Source organism: Corythoichthys intestinalis, chromosome 13 (assembly GCF_030265065.1).
Source record: "Corythoichthys intestinalis isolate RoL2023-P3 chromosome 13, ASM3026506v1, whole genome shotgun sequence".
NCBI classification, from domain to species: Eukaryota; Metazoa; Chordata; class Actinopteri; order Syngnathiformes; family Syngnathidae; genus Corythoichthys; species Corythoichthys intestinalis.
The window spans coordinates 24,780,817-24,788,475 of record NC_080407.1 but is presented as its reverse complement, the minus strand read 5'-3'; positions in this window follow the sequence as shown (position 1 = coordinate 24,788,475).

Below are 7,659 nucleotides of genomic sequence, written 5' to 3'. Positions count from 1 at the left end.
GAAGTGTAGGGGGAAAAGTAGCTCTCCGTTTTTTTAAATTTTTTTTTATTTAAACAGCTGCCTTTCCTACAACTTGACTTGGTCGCAGCGCAGGCATAATGCTCTCATTTTGTTGCCTCGTTTGCTAGCTTTTAGCCACATGTTATGCAGAATGGACTCTGTTTTAGGCGCCTCTTCTGGCTCTTTCCCCGTAAAAAAGCTGTCCAAAGACGTCGTCGCCCACAGCACACAGCTAAAAGCAGCTAACGTTATTGTGTACATGGCAGGGTTTCCCCCAAAGGCGTAGGTTTGGTCTCAATATTGGTAGGGACGATATAACAGCACAACCTGCATGTACAATTTTGGCGGGGAAGGGACAATAATAGGACCAAACAGACTGTGAACAGCGGTCAGGGCTACATTTCTCACCAATAAAAACCTAATTAATTGATAGGCTAAATGATTAATGCAAAATAAATCTGTATTTATTTATACTTTCACACTGCATATTTATATTATAACGTCTTAATCTGATCATTTTTTCTTTAATCTAGTCTAGGGTGACCATATTTTGATTTCTAAAAAAGAGGACACTCAGCCCAGCCTCAAGATACTTGAATTTTACTCAAAGTTCACTCAAAGATGCCTATATCACTTTAATATATTTACAGTCTGCCCCCTCACTCTGGATGGAAAAATGCAGTTTGAAAAAAAATATATAAATAATAATGACTTAAAAAAAAAAAAAAAAAAAATATATATATATATATATATATATATATATATATATATATAAAATTCAGACCCATAGAAATGTAGTCCAGTCAATACACATACACACAGTAGGCTATGTGCCAACTAAACATTTTTATAAATTACTATCATGACAATTGTCCTTGACAAATTGTTATTCCCATTCAATTGATGTTCTCATTCAATGTTCTAGATTGCACACAAACAAAAACCGAAATAAACTGACAAACTATTCAATCAGCATGTTTCCAAACGTAGCAGTTCAAACCTACGTTTCCCATAATGCCTAGCGCGGTTTAGCTTACTGATAGCTAGCTGAGGCAAAAATCAAACTTTGCTATAAAAGTTTACAATCATCGGCAGCGCGCCGTTGCGACACCAAACGGGATTTTACAGTCAAAGCTCCGACAGAAGTCAACAGTTGCCATTATATACGTATTTATCATTAGAAAAAAAAAAACTTCAGGCATTGTGGCCAAATCGTCAACCCAGTAGATGGCGGTAATGCCTCATGATAGGGGTAAACTGCCAACAAAGACAAGAAGAACTACTACTTCCCTCCATTCTCGTAGGAGCCATGTCAACTGCTGCCACCCAGCGGTCAGAGGGATTCTCTTCAAATTGGTCTCGTGAAAAATCATTTTAAAAAATCAGGAAACCGGACATTTTTATGAATTTATAAAACCCGCCTGGACCACGAGGACACTACGTGAAAGTAGGACTTGTCCGGGCAAAAGAGGACGTTTGGTCACCCTAATCTAGTCGAATAATTTTCTTCTTTCGAGTTATAAAGGCTAGTTAACAGATTAATGTGTTGGATTCTTCCAATTACTTTTAGTAAATATTAAGGGTGTAACGGTGTAACGGTACATGTATTTGTATTGAACCGTTTCGGTACGGGCTGATCGGTTTGGAACAGAGGCGTACCGAACGAGTTTCTGACATAATGTGAACCCTTACTTTTCGAGGCTGTGAGTCGATCGGGTTACAGTCTCTTTGTGCAGATTATATTTACTCAGTCTTCTCTCTACTATAATGAGGACCAACACGGTAGGACTGTGGACAGTATTACCCAGAAACGTCAACGGTGCGACAACGTGGCCGCAGCGAGAACGCAGTGAAACGCGGGCGTCAAAGTCAATCAGCCAATGCACACCAGTCGCAGTGCGGCCGGCCGCGTGTTACGCGTCCAAGCAGGGGCGGACTGGGACTAAAAAGCAGCCCTGGACTTTGACTCAGCCCAGCCCAAAAGAATCGCTGTACGAAGGGAAACACAGACCCTCTAGGGGGGTCCAGGGGCATGCCCCCCGGGATAATTAAAAAAAAAAAAAATTATTGTAAAATGCATCAATTTCGTGCACTTTGAGAGAAAAATGAAAAAAATGTGTGTAGACTGTGACTGTCTGACTTGGGGCGCTCAAAGTACTGCAAGGCTGAACTGGAGTTGGATTCATCTTTCTGCCCTAGCTCTATAATCAACCTGAATAAACAAATGAAAGTATTTTTTAAAAGCAAGTTTTATGTATCCAATTGATTATAATAACACCTATCATCTGTGTCTATAAAATGACTTCATTGTTTATGCCATTATTAATCTTGCCAGACAAATACAGTGATACCTCAGCTCACGAACGCTTAAGCTCACAAACTTTTCGCCTCAAGAACATTAAATTCGCGAGCATATAGTCTCTGCTGACGAACAAGTTTTCGGCGGACAAACCAAACCACGCGGTCGAACAGCGCCACGAGAAGCTGACGCACGCTCACGGCGTCCAAATTCGTCCCCTCCCTTTCTTTGAGTGCGGACGTGGTTTGTGTTTGATAGACATTTTGGACCATATTGAGTGTACTTTTGCTATTATGGGACCGAAAAAAACCCCACCACAGGCTAGTGTTAAGCCTAAGAAGACATTAAAGAAAATAAGGTATATTTTTGTGTAGTTTTAAGGCTTATTTAGTAGAAAATTATGTTTTATGGGGACCTGGGAATGGATTATTCTCATTTTAATGGTTTATTATGGGAAATAAATGTTCGGAAGACGAACTTTTCGCCTTACACACACTTTCTGGGAACCAATTATGTTCGTGAGCTGAGGTATCACTGTAATAAATTTCAATGAAAATACAATAAATATTTCAAGACAAATCCTGTATACGTAACCTTCTTTGGAAAGTATTAACCAGAAAACAAAACGATATATAAATGATTAAAAATATATATCATATCAATTTAACTACCTAAACTCTAAAGTAAAACTATCTTCTATATTCTTCTGAATTAATATTGCTGCTGCGTGTGCATACGTTGTTTTACAGCTAAAATACTAGCCCTTTACTTGGCATTTATTTCATTTAAATCATAGCTACCTGGTGGACTCTTCATTCCATCTCAGCCCGGTAGCAACTAGAAACTTAGAAAGTCCGCCAAAGCTATTATCGCTCAATCCTGCCCCTTCGTGGGCCATAGCAAGTCTTTCAGAGTCACAGCATCTTGGCAATGGCCCACTTCTTCGTTCTCCTCCTATCAGATTGGCGGTTAACAGCCAGACGCATTGCTGCCACCTGTCGGATTAGGTGCGAACTGTAGATAATCATAGAGGATAGGGGGATAAAAACAGTGATGTTCATATGGCGGCCGCCGGCCGTCCAGAGCACCGGCCGTTCTGTGATCCTCCAGAAGCTACAGATTACCAGTCCGCCCCTGCGTCCAAGAAGCGGCTCAACGCGACGCACGCGAAAAGAACGGCAGAGTTTGTTATTTGACGCGAGACGCGGCCCTCCTGCATCAATACTACTAGCTAGGATCGGGCAGACCGTAAGTCACTCCTGTAAAAATACGGTGGATCCAGTCGATTTTCAAACTAATATGTAATCGTAACCTACTTTTTGAGTCCATCAGATTTCTTGAGTGGTAGATCGGGGCACAGTTGACTTGTCTTTGTTGGTTTACTGCTGTCTTCTCTGCTATAATAATAACCAACACGGCTCCGTGTTCTATACAAAAACCCTCCTACCACAACAAAACAAGTAGGAACTTATATTCACATAGGAACTAAAGTTATACAACATAAAATATACAATATAAATGAATACTAAATCACATTTGTAAAATATAAACACATAATAAAATAAATTGAAATGAGCTAAAACACCTGTAATTAAATAATAATAGACAGATCCTGCTTACACGAATAAATTAATTTCTGTGTGGCGCTGTAACTTGAGAAAATCCACCAATAAAGCTTTTGAAAACTGTTCATAATAAGAAAAAAAAATATTCATTGAGGCATTTCATTTGTAAAATATATGTTAAAATCTTTGTCATAGGGATTGCTTTTGTCTTTAGCATAGGACTTCTTTTTTCTTCTTTCTTTCAGAAAGAAGGATGACCAATAGGCGGGGTCTGAAAGGCAAATTGATGTTGGATTATAATCTTTAAATACCTGCTACTTTTTGAGCACAATTCTAGCTTTGTATAGGCTAATGTTCCTGTTGTTGAAAGCACAAAAGTGTGTAACAAACAACAAGCACATTTATATTTTGCATTTCGTTTTCTTACTGTACCGAAAATGAACCGAACCGTGACCTCAAAACCAAGGTACGTACTGAAAAGATACACATATATATTTACCTATTATTATACTCTTGTATGCATATTTACTCATATAGTTAATAACCAGAATATATTCTTTCTCTTATATCCTAAAACACAGTGTTTTTTGTTCTACCACATACCATCTGGACTTAATTATCTCTGTGTGCTGGTCACAGAATTCAACAGCCCCCAACAGCCAGCTTCACATTACCTATGTCCATATAATGCTATGATTGTAATCTGACTCTCCTAGGAAGGCAGGACTAGGCTGCCTATTGGCTCTGACCACATCTGTTAACACAAATATATATGGGACAATAAGAGGGTTTCGGGACACTTTCACGGAGGTCGTATCCGTAAAATGTCTTGGCCGGCCAGTATTTCCTCAATAAATGTACTTGAACATTTTCTGTTTAACTCTAGAATTGTGTGCCGTTCACTTCCTGTTTTTCCACGAGAATAAAAGAACCTGAGAAAAGAGAAATTGTCTTTGACAGTTTTTACACGACTATTTTTCTTCAGTACCGAACCGAGATTTTTGTGTACCGTTACACCCCTAGTGTTAACAGTGGAAAAAAATGAGTTCTTATCTTCATCGCAAATTTTTGTGACATGTTTTGGTCTTTAGTTATATTTTGAAGGTCTTAAAAAGCATTCAATTTGACCTTTAAAATAGTGCATGAACCCTGCAACAGGGTGAAGCTTGGGCTCTTTTATGCTTTTATTTTTTTTTTTAAATGTATTTTATGAGACGCTTTTTGTGATATCTTCCTAATTTTAATGTGATGTTAAGCACTTTGACTTTGTGTTAGATTGGATAACAACAAAACATGAATCAACAAAAAAATGAGCAAGGAGTAATTTTCTCCAACAGAAAACAACTTTGGGGACACAAGTTTGCAAATGAAGAAATAAGATTTGTTTGTGGTCTTGCAGATCTATATGTCAGCCAAGCCCATCGTCTTGAGCACCAATAGTCTTCTTGCGTCAAGGGGGAGGAGGAAGAGTCGCCATACATCAAGGAGGAGGAAGAGTCCGTTCACATTAAAGGTCATCCCAAGCAGTTTTTGAAAGAAATCCTTTTCATATGTACGAAAATGTCTTTCAGTCTAATGTAGTGGATTTGCTTTCTTAGTAGCTGTGCAATGGACTCGTGAACCGATGTAAGGTTTGCGCCACGGCATTGACTTGACTGTTGTTTGCAGATAGAAAGTTTTCTTTCTATGTAAACAAATTTGCTTTGTTTGAAGTAATTACATGAGGTAGATATATTACGCACAATTACAAGTGTAGAACAGACACACTGAGTAGCATAAACAACCGCACCAAATCAATTGGAACATTTACTCATAGGGATGTGACAGTTAAAGGTGTGTGAAATTTCTGATTCTTAGATTATTCGCGATTCGGCCGCTGAAGATTCGAGAACGATTTACAAAGATCCATATTCCGGTTATTTAAATATGCGAAGTAAAGCGAAAAATAAAACAGCACGGTCTTCAGTAGCCAGTGAGGAACGGACCGAGAGTAAACATCCACCAAAACTCATGCCGCTCGATTAAAAAAAAATCCGACAGCCACTACGAACAACACCCAGTTGCTACAAACTTTGCCCACGTTGCTACAAACTACACCCACATAATGCTACGGTAGCTATCACATTTATATAGAACTAGATGCGAAGTTACGGACTCGCCGGCGTTAGTAAACAGCCGCCATATTAAAGCAGTAGACTTCTCAGGGAGGCTCAGTTGTGGTGAACCTAATCCACTTTTTACCTGAAATACTCCTAAATCAGCAAAATCTTGACTTGAATCCAGGGGTCGTGTTAACCGAATATTTTCCGTCGTTGACTGATTTTTTAAAACGATGACGGAAAAAACTGAAGTCCATCCGTCATTTTGACCGGTTGCAATTCACACCTCAGACCACAGGGTGGCGAGTGAGCTTATTAATTAGCTATTGTCTCTCTTGATGCATGACGTCGTTGGCCTTATTCTGAAAAATGTCAAGGCAACTGAGTGTCCGAAGTTTCTTCAAAAAGCCCCAAAACGACGATGGTGTTGATAAAAGAGGTGAAAAAACAGGGACTGCACAAGCGGGCACGCAATTCAAGTCCATGCGCACCAGGAGGAAAGTGTGAGACTACGTTCAGGCCACAGCAGGTGAACTGTTAATTTCATTGTTCCATATGCTACATATGGTAGGCTACCTAACTACTGGGGCCGCAGTCAGCTGTTTTTGTCACTGCGGAGAAAAAGTTACATATTCATCTGCTTGATGTGTGATGGCACGGTGTGGATTGTCTGTTAAGCTTAATATCAATCTAAAATGAATGAAAACTAAATACTATTGAATATGTTGAAGCGGTATGCAATGTTAAGAGTCTTGTTAGCTGTAGGCGCACTATCCTAGACCCCTCACTATCCACTCGCGGGGCCTGCGCTTGTCAGTGACGTTTGTTATTCTCGCTATATGATTATACAACTTTAACATTTGTTAATAATACGCTCTGTGTGTAGTATCATCCATCGCTTTTCCTTTTTAAGTGGGCACTTATAAGCGAACGCAAGAAGTAACAACGGGAACATTTTTAAACGGGCATTTCACGGGAGAGCATTTCGACTCTTCGGCCAATCATATAGCGAGAGCGAGTGGATAGTGAGGGGACCGCGCGCGGCTCTTAAGTGTCTCTGTCACGTGACTGTCGTAGCCGGTAACGCGCTCGGCCAAATGGACACACAAGTACTGAAGGTGAATTATGCCAAACAAAGGGTCACCACAATGTCATTATCATCATTTAAAAATTTTAATTGACGGGTAAAAATAGATTATGACCGGATTTTTATGACCCTGTCAGTCAAAATGACAGACAACGAAAAAGTCTAGCGCAACCTCTGCTTGAATCTATCTTTAACTCATTTGCTCTATTTTTTATTGCTTCAGTGCCCCAAAAATGTATTTATACGTCTTTTGCCTTTTTTTTTTTTTTTTTTTTTTTTTTTTTTTAACAAGAGGCATCAACAGGTTCCAATCTATCTTAGATACATTGCACAAAGCTCAAAACTAATTTTAAAGCAATAAAATTGGCCACTGTAGGGCAGTAGCGCATTTGGTAAGACCCGTAACCCTATTCAACGGCAACCAACGGCCAAGCCGCAAAGCCGGGGAGAGAAGACGACCAAATGGATGACAGGCAGCGGACGACCGAGCAGTACAACCAGTAGGACGCACAGAATGCCAGGCGCTGGACGACTGAGCAGAACGAACGGGATCACAGATGCCGTTTAGTCCGTGCTGCTCGCGAGCAGAGCCCGCAGAGACAAAAAAAA